The sequence below is a fragment of the Ranitomeya variabilis genome, chromosome 4, assembly GCF_051348905.1.
Source record: "Ranitomeya variabilis isolate aRanVar5 chromosome 4, aRanVar5.hap1, whole genome shotgun sequence".
Classification (NCBI taxonomy): Eukaryota; Metazoa; Chordata; class Amphibia; order Anura; family Dendrobatidae; genus Ranitomeya; species Ranitomeya variabilis.
The window spans coordinates 82,667,173-82,685,287 of record NC_135235.1 but is presented as its reverse complement, the minus strand read 5'-3'; the positions used below and the strand labels follow the sequence as shown (position 1 = coordinate 82,685,287).

Here is an 18,115-nt window from a genome sequence, read left to right as displayed (position 1 = left end):
TCATAAAATCACTGTTTTATAAGAAGGATATTATCACTAGAGGACTACTAAACCTGCTGCCATAAAGTCTTCCATATTCATGAGCTCTGTATAACCCAACCCCGACCACTGATTGGCAGTTTTCTGCTTATACAAAGAGTAGACAGAAAGCTGCCAATCAGTGGTGTGGGCAGAGTTATATAGAGCTGAGCCTTCAAAGAACGGGTAGATCTGCATCTGATAAAACAGGATTTTAATCAAAACTGCAGCAAGAAGTCTAACAAATTACACATCACAGGAATCAGGATCTCTGCCCATACACCATGCTGCTTTCAGATGAAGTGGCAAAAACCTGCTGACAGATTCTCTTTAAAGTGGTTTTCTGGATTTAACTTTTTGGACTCCATGTGCTTCTGCTGAGTTTAAATAATAAAAACAAGTGTTACTCACCCTCCCTAGGTCCAGGGCTGCGACTCCAGTGCTGCAACAGTCTTTGTTTAATGACTTCACTGGTGATGCCAGAAAAACAAGTGATCATTGCAGCTGCAGCCAATCACTGAGGATAGCAGCTGTGCTGATATTTACAGTACAAGCACAGAAAGTGCTAAATGGAAGATACAAGCAAAAAATGAGCACTTATCATTAAAACAGCAAGAAAGCAGCCCACTTGGCAAAAGGAAATGAAAAGATTTAGAACAATCTTGACAAAGCTGTACGAAGCAGAACAGCTCAATATATTGTTTTCCTCTTGGATAAACTTCATTTTCAAGAACTGAATCTCCTTCCCCTCTTGGAAACAATTTATCACATCCTGCTAAATTTTACAGCATATGATCAGATTCTCCAGAGATCCTCAACAACAAACTAATCCCCAAAGGTCCAATTTAAAAAATAATTGCATTTTCAAAATGGCAGTCAACCATATTCAGCTCGCCAAACCCCTACAGACATTCAGCTGACTAGCACCGCACGATGTAGTTGTGGGACTTCGTGGGAGAATTTGCTATTTCTGCTCAGGTATATTTGCCCATGTACACATATATACATAGATACATCCATATACTATGCACACACATGGTCAGAATTCTTCGTACCCTTCTGATAAAGTGAGAAAAACCCACAATAAAGTTAAATTTACTCAATGTCAACTAATGAAAATCAGACAATGGTTTTAAACACTTTCCGACCTTAGACATAGCCATACATCCCTGTGACCGGGCACTTACCGTCATGGGACGTATGGATATGCACACAGATTCTGTGAAAGCGCGATCGCTGCTGGTTGTCAGCTTTTTCTGACAGCTGACATCCAGCACTCAGTGTCAGGAGAAGTCCCACACCGCTACCGGCACTTTAACCCCCTAAATGCTGCAATCGAACTCGATTGCAGCATTTCAGGAGCAGGCAGAGGGAAGAAAGCCCTTCTGCTCTTGGATTGGAGACCCCATGGCTTCATCGCGGGGTCCTGATCTTTGCCATAGTGACCTGATGTTGTCATGATGACATCTGGGTAACCAGAGCTAGCAAAGTTGCTTGATCATGCTCAGAGCATGATTAAGCATGTTTGACTGTCAGTTCAGCGCTGACAGCTTGCAAAGCATAGGGATGCCGCAATACCAAATATCTGTACTTTTTTTATTTTATTTTTTCAGAAAAATATTTATTTATGGGTGCAATATATTTTTATTTTTTTCTAGAATTTTTAGATTTTTTAAATATATCTTTTCATTTTTTTCTCACTGTTTTATACTTTGTTTTACTTTGTCCCACTATGGGACTTTTTTTGCTGGCTGATCACTTGTATAGCATGAGAATGCAGCATGCACATGATAAAGTGCTTGAAGTGCAAAAAAAGAGAAAATAACATGTGAAAAAAGGAGGGACACTTGCCCAAAGGTTAGTGCAACATTGTAGTGCAATAATAAGAACACCTAAATAAGCTTGTAAAAAAAGGGGATGTATACCTTTAAGTGCCGCTGGTCCTAATGTAGCGCATACCCCACATTAGGACCAGCAGCATTTAAAGGCATGCATGATGTGATCCATATTTGCATGATTTTTGACTATGATTATATACATTCACTGTGATTTTTTTTTTTTAGCTTTTCCCGGTTATAACATATAATGATATTAGCAGGGCTGGACTGGGACTAAAATTCAGCCCTGGCATTTGAAGTTACACAGGCCCACTTGTCACAAGGTGACTGTATAATATCTTTGTACACTTGTAGGCAGGACCGGTTTTAGGCAAAGTGGGGCCCTAGGCAAAGTTTAAAATGGGGCCCCAAATGCTAACATATTGCTTATCACACAAAAGCATTTCGGTTGTATTTACAAGCGCTGAGTTCAGGCCGCTAAATGAGTTTAATCAACAATACTGAAGTTGTTCAATGCTTGTTTCCCTACCTCTTTCCACTGTCTGAGGAATAATGATGGGACAGAACGATCACTAATAGATCGCTAACAGATTACTATACAGTATCATGTTATCAGCAGCACATCTACAGTTTACATCGGCGATGTGCTGCTGAGAACAATGATTTTTGTTCCAGCAAAAACAATCTGAATATGCAGCATTTTACTTGTTTAGTAAAATATACCCCATAGTCCTCCATATATTATAATGTGCACCACAGTCCTCCATATAGTATAATACACTCCCTATAGTCCTCCATATATTAAAATGCACTGCTCAGTCCTCCATATAGCATAATATACTCCTCATAGTCCTCCATATAGCATAATACACTCCTCATAGTGCTCCATATAGTATAATGTACTGCCATAGTCATCCATGTAGTACAATTCACTTCCCATAGTATAGTGCACCCCATAGTTCTTCATATAGTATAACGTATTCCCCATAATCCTCGATACAGTATAATGCAGCCCACATATAGTATAATGCAGCCACCACTCTACAGAATATAATGCAGCCACCCCAGAGTATAATGCAGCCACCCCAGAGTATAATGCAGCCATCCCACAGAATATAATATAGCCCACCTCCCCATAATATATAATGTAGCCCCCATAGAGCATAATGCAGCCCCATAGTATAACACAGCCTCCCCCATAGAATAGAATATACCCCCACAATAGTATATAACAGCCACATAGTATATAACACGGCCTCCCCATAGAATATAATATACCCCCCATAGTATATAGCACAACCCACATAGCAGATAACACAGCCCATGTAGCAGAATACAGCACAGACCATGTAGCAGTATACAACACAGCCCACATAGTAGTATACAGCACTGCCCATATAGTAGTATACAGCACTGCCCACATAGTAGTATACAGCAGAGCCCACATAGTAGTGTATAGCACAGCCCAAATAGTAGTATACAGCAGAGCCCACACAGTAGTATATAGCACAGCCCAAGTAGTAGTATACAGCACAGCCCATGTAGTAGTATACAACAGAGCCCACACAGTAGTATATAGCACTGCCCACAAAGTAGTATACAGCAGAGCCCACATAGAAGTGTATAGCACAGGCCACATAGTAGTATACAGCAGAGCTGCCCACATAGTAGTGTATAGCACTGCCCACATAGTAGTATATAGCACAGCCCACATAGTAGAATACAGCACTGCCCACATAGTAGTATACAGCACTGCCCACACAGTAGTATACAGCAGAGCCCACACAGTAGTATACAGCACAGCCCACACAGTAGTATACAGTACTTCCCACATAGTAGTATACAGCACTGCCCACATAGTAGTATACAGCAGAGACCACATAGTAGTGTATAGCACAGCCCACATAGTAGTATACAGCAGAGCCCACATAGTAGTGTATAGCACAGCCCACATAGTAGTATACAGCACAGCCCACACAGTATAGCACAGCCCACATAGTAGTATACAGCACAGCCCACATAGTAGTGTACAGCACAGCCCACACAGTAGTATATAGCACAGCCCACATAGTAGTATACAGCAGAGCCCACATAGTAGTGTATAGTACAGCCCACTTAGCAGTATACAGCAGAGCCCACATAGTAGTATACAGCACTGCCCACATAGTAGTATACAGCACTGCCCACATAGTAGTATACAGCAGAGCCCACATCTCTCCTCCCCCCGAGAATGGCCCCACAGTCCAGTAAAAAAAAACACTCCTCACCTCCCCTCGTGCCCGTGGTGCTCCCTGCTCCTGTCTCGGCAGCTGCCGCTGCACTGCCTGGGACACAGTGAGTGCGCCCGTCATAGATGCTGGTATAGTTGAATGCGGCAGCGGCGGCGCTGGGGGGGAAGGGTGAGTCGGCGCGCAGCGGCCCACTACTGGCACCGGCCCTTCTGGCATTTGCCAGAACGGCCTGATGGCCAGTCCGGCCCTGGATATTAGTATAGGTATACCCTATAGCCTTAGGATATCGCTGATAGAATATTTTTTCTCATAATTTTTTATTATTTTCTTCTTTTTTCTTGTGTTCTAATAGGGGGCTTCTTCTATATAGCCATCTTGTTTATATAAAAAATATCTTCTGGTGTATTGCTTTATATTACTTTGTCTATGTCCGCTATCTTTTACGATACATGTTATGATGGATTTATGTGTATCCTAAATGTAGGCATTTTTTATATGGTATTTTAAATGACTATTTGAGTGCTGCCGTTTGTATCGTCTGGCTATTGGGGTACCTTGGTTCTTCTAGTGTCTGAGTGGTTTCACTCTTTCTCTACTAAACACTTGTGGTCTTTACTGTAGGACTATATCTGATTTTTGTACATTATTTTCCGGTGCTTGGTATATCGGATATCTCTCCAGAGTCTAGAGCTCAATAAATGTAAGATGTGGAAATAAAAAAAAAATGTATACTAACGTCACAACCCATCTCTCCTCCTGCCCCCTGGACCACTGGTTTTAGGTGGTAATGGTCATGTTCTTACAGCAGGGCTATCCCTATACAAGCCAGTGGTGGTATTTTTGTACCCACCACATGGGATGCACCATGTGTCAAGCCTAATATAGATTTGTGATCTTCATTTGTTACATGTGCGCACCTTTATGCTTCAGGATATTTAGTGGGCTGGGCCCATATGCTGGTGTTTTTCACTGCATCTTATGTCATTTACTGTATATCGGACTGCTGTAACTGTCCAACCAGCCCACAGTGCGCATGTGCATATTTATACATGTCAGCACTTATTTATTACTATCTTGTACTTATTCACCACATGGGAGGTATTACTATGTGCATAGCTTGACATCTATATGTGATTTTTGATCTATTACATGTACGCATTTCTATGCTATAAGATATTTAGAGGGCTGGGTCTATATATTGGAGAAATCCTCACTGCAGTTTATGTCATCTATTTGTATATATTTATCTATTTTTGATTGTGGCAATCGCCTGACCAGCCTACATTGTGCACAGGCACATCTATACATGTCTGCATCTATGTATTGTTACTCTCATCATATTTACATTTTGTCTGCAAGCGAGCTGTGCCATGTTTCCATAGTGCTATAAGACTCTTTCCATAGGGCAAACACATTTGTGTATTAGCTGTATCCATTACCACATAAGCTACATATTTGTATTTTGCACAGTGTGCTTATTATCTGCATAACTTGCTTACCCTATTAACCATGTCCAGGGGTGGCGGTTCCCTTTTTGGAACCCATGACTCATTTAAGTTGAGGTTTTAAATGTTTTTAATTGTGTGGTGTTTGTGTTTTTTGGTTGACAAATAAAATTACATTTGTACTTTACTAGCCGTGGTCCCTGTTACATAGATTGATGCTGTTTCTTCTTTTTTCGTTTTGTTATACTTGTTCAGTCAAGCTTGGGTTGACCCCCTATCTTTTAGTGCGTTATTTTGCAGGGATGGTGCCCTCCACCCTATGTGTGTACAACCCATCTCTCCGGTCGCTTTTGCATTCTGCCTTCTGTTTGGTTCTTCGAGTCTTCATCGGGTTTCATCTCTAGCATGCTGTCCACTCTAGACCAGGACTTCTGGATGTGAGTAGATCCGAGAACTCCACGGCCTGCTTACAGCCAGAAGCCCTAAAGTCTACATCATGCCAGAGATCAGGTGCCAGGAAAGCTCAGGAGACTGGACATCAGGCAGGGAGCAGCAGGGGTGACTGGAGAGTTAAGCAGCCAGCAAAAGGTTGTTAGGAAAAAACATACATACTTCACGACTCACCTCTTCAGTCTTACCCCCTGGCAAGTCAGACTAAGTGTATGCACACCCGACATTGTGAAGGCAATTCTGCTCTATAACTCACTTGAAAAATAATGCTAAATAAGCAATAATAATAAAACACACTGGCACTACAACTGTGATTACCCATGTTCTGCTGGTATTTCAGACAGACGCTGTGCCTCTTCTGCCAATAAATTAAATCCAAGTTGGATAAATAATAAGAAATACCGCGCTACAAGTGTCTGAAAAAATGACTGCCACCCTAATACACTATAGCCATAAATAGCCACAAAACACTGTTTTGTGCACACTAACAGTGTGTGTGCCGTACAGTTTGCCCTATGGGTAGTGTAATAACCAATCACTCCTTGAACTACGTCTAGATGTGCTCTGGTTTAGATCTACAGATATAATTATTGCACATTCCCAAGCTTACATACCTTATAAATTCCAAGGTGTGTTTCTCTATGTCGAGGGATTAGCAGGCAGGTTCCCCCTTATGGGAAGTAGAGATTAGCAGAGGGCACTTTCTTAGATTTCTGCAGAGCTGTTCCCATTCTGGGTGACTAAGGTAGTGAACCTGCACTCACCAGTGCTCGCTAGAGGCAGGAGGATGTTATTGTTTCTTTGTCAATGTAGTCTGGGGAGTGAGCGCGCACCTTTCGGTGCTCGTTGCTGCAGGCAGAGAGGTGCCGCTACTCCGTGCAGAGCCAGAGACGTCCTGGCCGGTGGAGTCCCTGGTTACATGGAAAGAAAAATGTCTGACACTTACAAGCAGCATGTGACGTCACTGGCCTACGGAGCCCCACTGAGGCAAAAAACTAACCAACGCGTTTCAAAGTGTAACGCACTCCTTCATCAGGGTATATTGACAAAGAAACAATAACATCCTCCTGCCTCTAGCGAGCACCGGTGAGTACAGGTTCCTACCTTAAGGAGATGAAGGAGTGATTGGTTATTACACTACTGATAGGGCAAACTGTACGGCACACACACTCTTAGTGTGCACAAAACAGTGTTTTGTGGCTATTTATGGCTATAGTGTATTAGGGTAGCAGTCATTTTTTCAGACACTTGTAGCGCGGTATTTCTTATCATTAATGCTAAATAAGCACTAAAAGGAATGAACATATGCCCTGCAATGTAAAAACAACTGGTTTAACAGATTTTGAGCTCCTTTTCTCTTTAAGTTTCCAGAGATGACAAACTGTTAAAAGAAGTGAATGGTCTATACTTCAGTTTATTGAACACAAGTTAACCCCTTAATGACTGTCAATAACTGACCTGAGATATAAGAGAATAGCCTCCCCATACAGGTGACAATCCAGCGGCTGTCAGCTGTACACTATAGCTGACAACTTGCTGCATCAGCCACAATCAGTGTTGTCACCGTCCATATCTGTTTAACCCCTTAGATGCTTCTGTCAATAGTGACTACATCATATAAATGGTTAACAGTGTGGGGGCTTCCTCTTTATCCCAATTGGTTCCCTCACATCATGATTGTGTGGTCCTGATGTTTGTCATGGCAGTTCACGACCAAATAGCGGCCTGAGGGTGCACATGTTGCGGAATCTTGTGCGGATTTTTCTGCACTGATTTTGGTAATTCCGCATGAAAGCCGCACTGCGGATTTACTGCGGAATTACCGTGGATTTATCGCGGTTTTTGTGCGGATTCCACCTGCGGTTTTACACCTGTGGATTCCTATTATGGAGGAGGTGTAAACTGCAGCGGAATCCGCACAAAGAATTGACATGCTGAGGAATAAACAACGCAGCGTTTCTGCTCGTGTTTTCCGCAGCATGTGCACTGCGGATTTTGTTTTTCTTAGGTTTACATGGTACTGTAAACTCATGGAAAACTGCTGCGAATCCGCAGTCGCCAATCCGCAGCATGTGCACATACCCTCAGAGTCTGACGGCTGTAGTAACCTGTTCAGAAGTTAGAAACATTTAGGTGGTAAAAATATTCATTTTCATGTCTGTCATGCCACTTTGCATTGATGCCTGAAAGTCACCCGAATGGTTAATAAACTACCTGACTGCATTTTTTAATATGTCAGGAGGTGCTGTTATTAAAATAGTATAACTTTGGGGATTTCACAATATGTGGGACCCCTAAAGGCACTTCAAATCTGAATAGATCCTTCAAAAAAATACATGTTATAAATTTCCTTGAAAAAGTGAAAAATTACTGCTACCTTTTCAAATCTCCTAAAATGTTAACAAAATAAAATAACATTTTACAAATGGTGCTGATGTAAAGCAGACATGAGAGAAATGTTATTTATTAATGTTTTGCTGTGGAATGACTATCTGGATTAAAGGGATACTCATTCAAAGTTTGAAAATTACTAATTTTTTAACATTTTTCTCAAATTTCTGATATTTTTTATAAATAAACACAAAACAAATTGACCTAAATTTACCATTATCATCAAGTATAATGTGTCACGAAAAAAACAGTCTCAAAATCACTGGAATTTGTCACCTGGGTATCCTAAACTGTCTTCTGCCTGAATAACTTGTTGATTTCGCAGACATCTAAAAACATTATGTGCACATACCCTGTAGCCTTAACTTAAGGCCCCGTCTCACATAGCGAGATCGCTAGCGAGATCGCTGCTGAGTCACAAGTTTTGTGACGCAACAGCGACCTCCATAGCGATCTCGCTATGTGTGACACGTACCAGCGATCAGGCCCCTGCTGCGAGATCGCTGGTCGTGTCGGAATGGCCTGGACCTTTTTTTGGTCGTTGAGGCCCCGCTGACATCGCTGAATCGGTGTGTGTGACACCGATCCAGCGATGTCTTCACTGGTAACCAGGGTAAACATCGGGTTACTAAGCGCAGGGCCGCGCTTAGTAACCCGATGTTTACCCTGGTTACCAAAAAAAACAAACAGTACATACTCGCCTTTCGGTGTCCAGGTCCCTTGCCGTCTGCTTCCTGCTCTCACTGACTCCCGGCCGTACAGTGAGAAGTGAGAGCACAGCAGTGACGTCACCGCTGCGCTCTGCTCTCAGTGTACGGCGAGACTCAGTCAGAGCAGGAAGCAGACGGCAAGGGACCTGGACACCGAAAGGCGAGTATGTACTGTTTGTTTTTTTTTGGTAACCAGGGTAAACATCGGGTTACTAAGCGCGGCCCTGCGCTTAGTAACCCGATGTTTACCCTGGTTACCCGGGTGCTGCAGGGGGACTTCGGCATCGTTGAAGACAGTTTCAACGATGCCAAAGTCGTTCCCCTGATCGTTGGTCGCTGGAGAGAGCTGTCTGTGTGACAGCTCCCCAGCGACCACACAGCGACTTACCAACGATCACGGCCAGGTCGTATCGCTGGTCGTGATCGTTGGTAAATCGCTTAGTGAGACGGGGCCTTTAGTAGTTAAGGCACCAATATACATTATATTATTGTTAAATTTTAATCTTAAATGCTTATCTATTTAATACAATAATCTAATCTATTTTCTAATATACTAGCTAAATGTTTTACTTTTTTTCCTACTTTCTTTTTGACGATGTTTAATTTGAGAATCCCAAGCACATGCTGGAATACTCAAACAAAGCGTCATCAGGGAACAGAAGCTACTGTCACTGTCGCAGCCTCTGCCCCCTCTCTAAAACAAAGCGCCATCAGTGACTTTTGTTTCAAGGGCTAGGTTAGTCCCTGCTCTGCGACATTTACTTCTGATCTGAGTAGGTTAGAGAGAGCACTGTTATTGTGCATATCATGCACGGACTAGCCCAGCCTTTGGAACTGATGCCACTTCGTTTCAGGGATGGGGCATAGGCTGCAACAGTGAACGCAGCCTCTGGAACCCGATGATGCTCCTTTTGAGTATCCCAGCACGCACTGTGATTCTCAAACAAAGTGTAATAAAAAATGAAGTAGGAAAACAAAAGTAAAGCAGTTAGATGTGGTTACAGAAGGATTAATTAATTAAAGTAGATTACAAAATACTGTAGACTAGATTATGGAATTAAACAGATAGGCATTTAGGATGAAAATGAATTTTTGCTTTGGACTAAAATTTAAATTTGGCCAAGCCAGCCAAAATAGATGGGTTTGATTGACAGTCTAATGTGTATGAATACCTTTCACTGATGGTTGTCAGGGGAAAAAAAGTACTTCACATGTCCAATTTTGGACTGTTCATCTTTTTTTCTCTAAAAGATAAACCGCCATCAGAGATGTCTAACAAAAGCTCTCTCATAGAGAACATAGAAATTCTGAGTTCCTGTATATGGGAGAGTAAGATAAGATTGGACGGCTGTCTAAAATGTATGAGGTTTAGTCAAACACTTGATCAGCTGATACATATGGCTTCATTTAGAAAAGTGTATTTTCGATCTATCACTACATAACCAGAACCACTATCAGCAAAGGAACACAGCACCAGAACCACCATCAGTACAGGAATACAGCACAAGAACCACTATCACTTCATGAATACCTCACCAGAACCACAATCAGTACATGAATTCAGCACCAGAACTATCATCAATTCGCAAATACAGTACAAAGCTTAGCATAGCAATCAACTGCAATGTCAGATCTGTTAGGGATGGCAGATTGTGCTAAATAAAATAAATAATAAAGCGCAATCGCAACCCAGGGTCCACCATGCAGAGATGGAAAACTGCTGCTAGTAAACAATTACGGAACACATGGCGAGATATTGCCTGTACACACTGGGTTAATGCCACTCAGTGTGAACAGGATGCTGAGTTCCAAACTCTGTTACTCCACAGAGAGGAACAGTACAGAAATTAAAGAGAAGCTCTGCTACTGAGCTGTGTCACTCGCACACGGAAATGAAAGAGCTGCTCTGCAACTGAGCTGTGTCACTCGCACACAGAAATGGAACATATGCTCTGAGCATAATACCCTGACTAAGTTGTGCTTGCTCTGGAACTCTGCTGTGCTAACCGCACACATGTAGAAACCAGATGCTGAGCCAATGGCTAATTGCGCCCACTGACGCTAGCTGCCTGCCTACGTGTACAGTCCCAAGCTAGACAGACACACTACACTTGCAGAAGGAGTGGTAGAGACTCACTCACATAGCCGTACATAAAATGATACTAGCGCACCCTCGGGCGCCAATGGAAGTCTTTTATACAAAAGGCTCCACCTCCAACACTCACGTCCAGTCAGCTGAGACATTGTCCGTGGGCCAATCTGGAGCCCCCACATCACCAGAGCTTGAGAAGTACAACCACTAATAGGAAGATGCCGCATCACAGACATGTTCAGTAAGGTGATTTCTGGACTTAGCATCCAGAGTGTCAGGATTCAGCTGCCTATCACTGATTGCCTTAGACTTGGCTGGAGAGCCTGCAGTAACCATCAAACACTGTGAGCCTGAACAAGACGCTGGAACCGACGTCTATGCTGAGCAGCACCCACAGTAACCGAGTCCTAATGGGAGACTGCAGAGGCAGCTAAGGCTTGGGATCTATCCCGTGCAGCAGGAGAATCCCAACACCTAACAGTATCAGTCCCCATTATATACAATTACATCGCATGAACCTGCAAATCCTATTATCTCCTTAACAGTGGTAAGGAGATACTGGGAGTTGTTGTTACCAGCCATCATCAGACTGCAGAACACACAGTACTAATTAAATGCAGGCAGCAGCGCTATTCAACAATTAAAGTGAAACTTAACTTTAACTTTTGTCTGTGTCCCCCATGGATTGCTTAACAGACCTTTTAGAAGTGCACAGGTCAAGAGACAGGGCTATGATTTTCTACTGCATTCGGTCTGGGCTTTGTATGCTCTTCTGTCTCCTTTGATGCTCATTTCAAATCTGTCTTTGGAGTATTTGGTGGGGGATTCAGGCCTGCACCCCCACCGATCTGCTCAAGATTAATGGGCCTAAAGGTACCTTCACACGAAGCGACGCTGCAGCGATAGCGACAACGATGCCGATCGCTGCAGCGTCGCTGTTTGGTCGCTGGAGAGCTGTCACACAGACCGCTCTCCAGCGACCAACGATGCCGAGGTCCCCGGGTAACCAGGGTAAACATCGGGTTGCTAAGCGCAGGGCCGCGCTTAGTAACCCGATGTTTACCCTGGTTACCAGCGTAAAAGTAAAAATAACAAACAGTACATGCTCACCTGCGTGTCCCCCGGCGTCCGCTTCCTGTACTGTGTGAGCGCCGGCCCTAACAGCAGAGCGGTGACGTCACCGCTGTGCTTTTACTTTCACTTTAGGGCCGGCGCTCAGTCAGAGCAGGAAGCGGACAGCAGGGGACGCGCAGGTGAGTATGTACTGTTTGTTTTTTTTACTTTTACGCTGGTAACCAGGGTAAACATCGGGTTACTAAGCGCGGCCCTGCGCTTAGTAACCCGATATTTACCCTGGTTACCAGCGTAAAACATCGCTTTTGGTGTCAAACCAGACGATACACGCCGGTCTGACGACCAAATAAAGTTCTGAACTTTATTCAACGACCAGCGATATCACAGCAGGATCCAGATCGCTGCTACGTGTCAAACACAACGATATCGCTATCCAGGACGCTGCAACGTCACGGATTGTTGTCGTTCTCGTTGTAAAGTCGTTTCGTGTGAAGGTACCTTAAAGCTTTAAAAGTTTAGTTACTCTTTATGGTGCATTTACACTGCGTCCAATCGGAAACTGAATATAGGACTCTGTAAACAGGCTGTCAAGCGCTTGATGTATGAGCAAAACGTTTATTTGTAGGGTGAAATATCATCCTCCTCTGCAGCACATCATCCTATATAAACATGTGCTGCTGAGAACAATGCTAATCTTCTAATGCACAGAGGACGATCATGTTACCAATCATTCTGAGTACATGAAAGTGTGGTCACAGTCTGTCTAAACAGGCTAGTTAAACAACTGCTGGTAGGCTTCATATAGCATATTAACGTTTAAAGGCAGAAATGCACCCTTACATCAGGTACCTTATAGGTGACATCTTGTCTGATTGGAGCTCTTATCATTCTTCTTCCTCTCCACCCACCCAGCGAAGACACGGATCTGGCAAGAGAGGGGAAATTTTATTTTATTTTTTACTTATGGCAGGTCAGTGTTGCCCTCTTCAGCATCACAATGCCCTAAGTTGCCAACACCAGACCTCTAGTGCGAAGTGGAAAATATGGCCCTACACACGAGCACACATACAAACATCTATATATAGGGGTTGGACAAAATAATGGAAACACCTAACATTTTGGCATCATAATCTTCGAACATGTGATAATCATGCAAACCGTGACATATGGTAATGTTTTGTAGTTGATTATTTGTGTTATGTGATACGTGTATGTAAATTAACTGTTTGTTTTGCATAACTGTAAGAACATTGATGAGAACCTGATACCAAAGGCAGACCAGTCGGATTTTCAAAGAGGCCAAATTGTTGGTGCTCGTATGGCAGGCGCTAGTGTAACAGAAAGTGCCCAAATGCTTAGCGTGTCAAGAGGTACTGTCTCCAAAGTAATGACTGCATTTGAAAGGGAAGGAAAAACGTCCGCAGCAAAGCACAGGTCCAGCCGAAAGTCAAAGTTGACTGAGAGAGACTGTCGGACTCTAAAGCGAATTGTGAGAGAGAATAGCAAGACAACGGCTCTGAAAATCACTGCTGAGCTCAATGAACACCTGCAGAACCCAGTTTCCATGAAAACTGTTCGTCGGGAGCTGCACAAATCTGGATTCCATGGAAGAGCTGCAATTAGAAAATCACTGCTCTCAATGACAAATTTTTCCAAGCGTTTAGAGTGGTGTAGAAACCTCCAGAATGTGGAAACATGCGATATTCTCAGACGAATCATCCTTTACCCTATTTCCGACCTCCGGCTGAGTGTACGTTTGGAGACAGCCGAAAGAAACATTCCATCCAGACTGCCTTCTCCCAACCGTAAAACATGGCGGAGGTTCTGTGATGATCTGGGGTGCTATTTCGTGGAGATCTGCCGGGCCAATGATATCCCTTCATGGAAGAATTATCAGCCGAGATTATTTAGGCATTTTGGGCGACCAAGTGCATCCAATGGTTCAAGCACTGTTGCTGGAGGGGAACGCCATCTTTCAGGATGATACTGCACAAATTCATACAGCTAGAATCATTAAAGCATGGCACGGCAACATTCTAATGAAGTTTAGCATCTCATCTGGCCCCCACAATCCCCAGACCTCAACATTATTGAGCATTTATGGTCGATTTTAGAGATTCAAGTTAGACGTCGATTTCAGCCGCCATCGTCGCTCAAAGAACTGGAGGATGCTTTAACTGCAGAATGAGCCAAAATTCCTTTGGAAACAGTTCACACCTTGTATGAATCCATACCTCGGAGAATTGAGGCTGTAATCGCCGCAAGAAATGGACCTACACCACATTAAACTAACTTTTGTTGATGTTTCCAGGTGTTTCCATTATTTTGTCCAACCCCTGTATCTACAGTCTGTACACACACATATATTTATATATACAGTATATATATATTTATATATATGCATATGAGTATATCAATATATACGTTATGTGTATATAGATAGATAGATAGATATTAGATAGAGTTGTGTTGGTTGTGGAATCTCAAATTCTAAACATTTTATTCTCTTTACATTGCAAGCTTTTCTAATGCTACGACAGCATTCAATACTAATGGGAAAAAGAAAGCATCCTTGGCTTGTAACAGGTCAGCTTTTTCATGAGTGTTATCGACTGCTAGTGAAGTTGAAGTTTCAGTAGGTAATTTGTTGCAAGGAAAGGGCAGACACAAAGGTCATTATTACAATCACATAGCCTGTGAAGCTTAAAACAAAAATAATTGCTTGTCTTACTTTAGTGTGTCCTAAGAGGTCATCAACGGAGTGTTACCTAAGGTGTCCTGTATCATCTGTTTTGATACTGTGCCTACATTGTGCAACACATTTACCAGGCAGATAAAATACCGTACACATTTGTCCTCAGGTTTTGCTAATGTAGTTTTTACTCCTGGGCATGGTTTTACTTTTTTTATTGTGTGGAAATCAATTCAAAGAACTGCTTTTTGATTTATATCTGGGTTACTAAAGGAAACACATAGTCATACTCAACGAAACCTGTAGGTAGGACATAAACAAAGGTTTCTTTTATTCAAAGTGTTTTGTGTTTTTGTTTTGTTTTGTTTTTTCAATTTGAAGAAAACAAGGCCAAATCAAACTTAAAATCTGCAAGCAAGATTAGTACTCTCTAAACATTTCTTTAAGGAGCAAAGATGAAATCCTTTCCTAATCCCATTAGAAGACCATTTAATATATCAAAGCGATATCAAACACTTATTCCAAAGTAAAGGGAAAACTAGGAATTATTGTAAAAATATCACAATTTTGTCATTTACAACCGCCAGTGCCCTCGTTGCATATTTTACAATAAGTAAAGTTGTTTTGCCCTCTCAGTAAGTGATGGCATGTCATTAGTTTTTGTGGGTCAAATCTCTGTTAACTTGCCAATCCTGAGAACGTGTGGGCCCCAGCAATGCTTTAATATTACATTTTCTTTGTATGTTTTCCTATGCAGTGGGGAAAATAAGTATTTGATACACTGCTGATTTCGCTAGTTTTCCCACCTACAAAGAATGGAGAGGTCTTTATTTTTATTGTAGGAACTCTTCAACTATGAAAGACGGAATCTTAAAAAAATAACAGAAAATCCCATTTTATGATTTTTACATAATTAATTAGCATTTTATTGCCTGAAATAAGTATTTGATATGTTAGAAAAACATCTTAATATTTGTAACAGAAATTTTTGCTTGGAATTACAGAGGTCAGATGTTTCCTGTAGTTCTTGACCAAGTTTGCACACATTGCAGCAAAGATTTTGGCCCACTCCTCCATACAGATCTTCTCCTGATCTTTCAAGTTTTGGGGCTGTCTCTAGGGCAATATTGAGTTTCAACTCCCTCCAAAAATTTTCTATTTGGTTAAGGTCTGAACACTGGCTAGGCCACTCCAGGACTTTGAAATGCTTCCTATATAGCCACTCCTTCATTGCCCTGGTTGTGTGTTTTGGATCATTGTCATGCTGGAAGAACAAGCCATGACCCATCTTCAATGCTCTGAGGTAAGGAGGTTGTTAGCAAAAATTTTGCTGTACATGAACCAATCCATCCCCCTTTCAATATGGTGCAGTAATCCTGTCCCCTTTGCAGAAAAGCACCCAAAAAGTATGATCTTTCCAAACATGCTTGATGATTGGGATGGTGTTTTGGGATGTCTTCATCCTTCTTCCACCAAACATGAATGGTAGAGTTGACACCTAAAAGTTCTATTTTGGTTCATCTCACCTCATGACCTTCTCCCATGCCTCCTCTGGATCATCCAGATGGTCATTGGCAAACTTCAAATGGGCCTGGACTTGTGCTGGCATGAGCATGGGAACCTTACATGTCCTGCGAGATTTTAATCCAAGACAGCGTAGTGTGTTACTAACGGTAATGTTTGAAACTGTGGGTTAAGCTCTCTTTAGGTTATTGACCAGGTCATCCAAAGTAGGCCTAAGCTAATTTCTGACAGAATCATCTTTACCCCACGAGGCGAGATCTTGCATGGAGCCCCAGACCTAGGAAGACTGACAGTCATCTTGTGTTTCTTCCATTTTTTAATAAATGTGCCAACATTTGTTGCCTTCTCACCAAGCTGCTTGCTTATTGTTCTTGTTAACAAAAATGCCAGATTCATTATGGTGACTGATGTCAGTCACCCCACAATAGCATATACTTCCATACACATGCAATGCTAGTCAGGAGAAATACAGGAAGCTTGTTTAAAAGGTTCAAATACAAACTTTATTGGAAAAATCACACTTAAAAACCAAGCACTCATCACAATAGTGATAGTGCAATACAAAAATAGACAAATGACAAAAAGACACCAGTCACGTGAAGGGTTTACCGCACAATAAGTAGTAAATACTGACAATGACAAGTAAATTTAAGGATCTCACAAGAAAAAGGACTAAAATCTGGTGGAATCGTGCATTCCTTGATAAATATTTGCAGACAGGATTAATCCCAAGGGGATTAAGAGTCCAGGTTTTCCCCTCATTCCCTGTTGAAAATTTACAAATACGGGAGAAATGGGAAAACCATGCTAATGTATGTTCATTTGGCTTCATGGAGACATTGAAACAGATGAACACTGAATCTCTCCAAACTATTGAAAAAGAAATGGAAGAATTACAAATTAATATTAAAAAAGAGATGCCAGCTGAATCATTAAAAAAAATTCAATAATGAAATACAGGATGAGACACAAAAACTGGCTGATGAAATACAGCAAATGAAGTCAAAAAAATTCCAAAGGGATATCAATGACAAACAACAGAATCGGATGTACAAATGGAGAAATCCAGGTGAAAGATCACGCCCGTTTTACAGGAATGAGTCCCATTCACGGTCTCGATCAGCATCAGCAAAATCGGGACGGGGAGAAACACAGCAGCAAACTATGAGTAAAAATCGGTCTGATATGGACAATGAAGGCCCCTCGATAAGTGGGAGTTATAATAATAATAAAAAAATGAATACCAGACAAAATGCTAAAAAAGGATCAGATGGGAAACAGTCGGAGATTAAGTCTCAGGGAGGGTTGCAGGTAATTAATTTATCTAATCACGTGCTAACTGACATTCAATTAGAAGTGCTGAGTAAGGGTCTTTCTTTTTCTCCTACTAACGGTTTCAATTATTTCACAGCGCTGAAAGACCTTCACCTTTTTTCACGCAAGTTGATTTTAAAGAAACTGCATTGCAAGGGTACCAATGACTTGGAAGGTTGGAGTGCAACAGAGAAAGACACCATCCGTATATTGGAGGAACTTCTTGATGAGCAAACAGTTAATGATGAAGGTGGGTTCCCCAAGTCCATCCTTCCCAGATCCACGAGGTTCCCTCCCTTGTCACTGTGTCCTGCAATTGAGGTATTTACCAAATTG

General features: G+C 42.0%; 1 long non-coding RNA gene across 1 annotated transcript in view; it reads right to left on the bottom strand.

Moving 5' to 3' along the window:
- The window catches only part of LOC143768434 (uncharacterized), a 105,910-nt gene that overhangs the window by 45,342 nt on the left and 42,453 nt on the right, over positions 1-18,115 (bottom strand). The window contains exon 2 of the long non-coding RNA XR_013213866.1: positions 13,099-13,174. This is a non-coding gene — a long non-coding RNA (uncharacterized LOC143768434). The remainder of the gene's footprint in view (positions 1-13,098; positions 13,175-18,115) is intronic.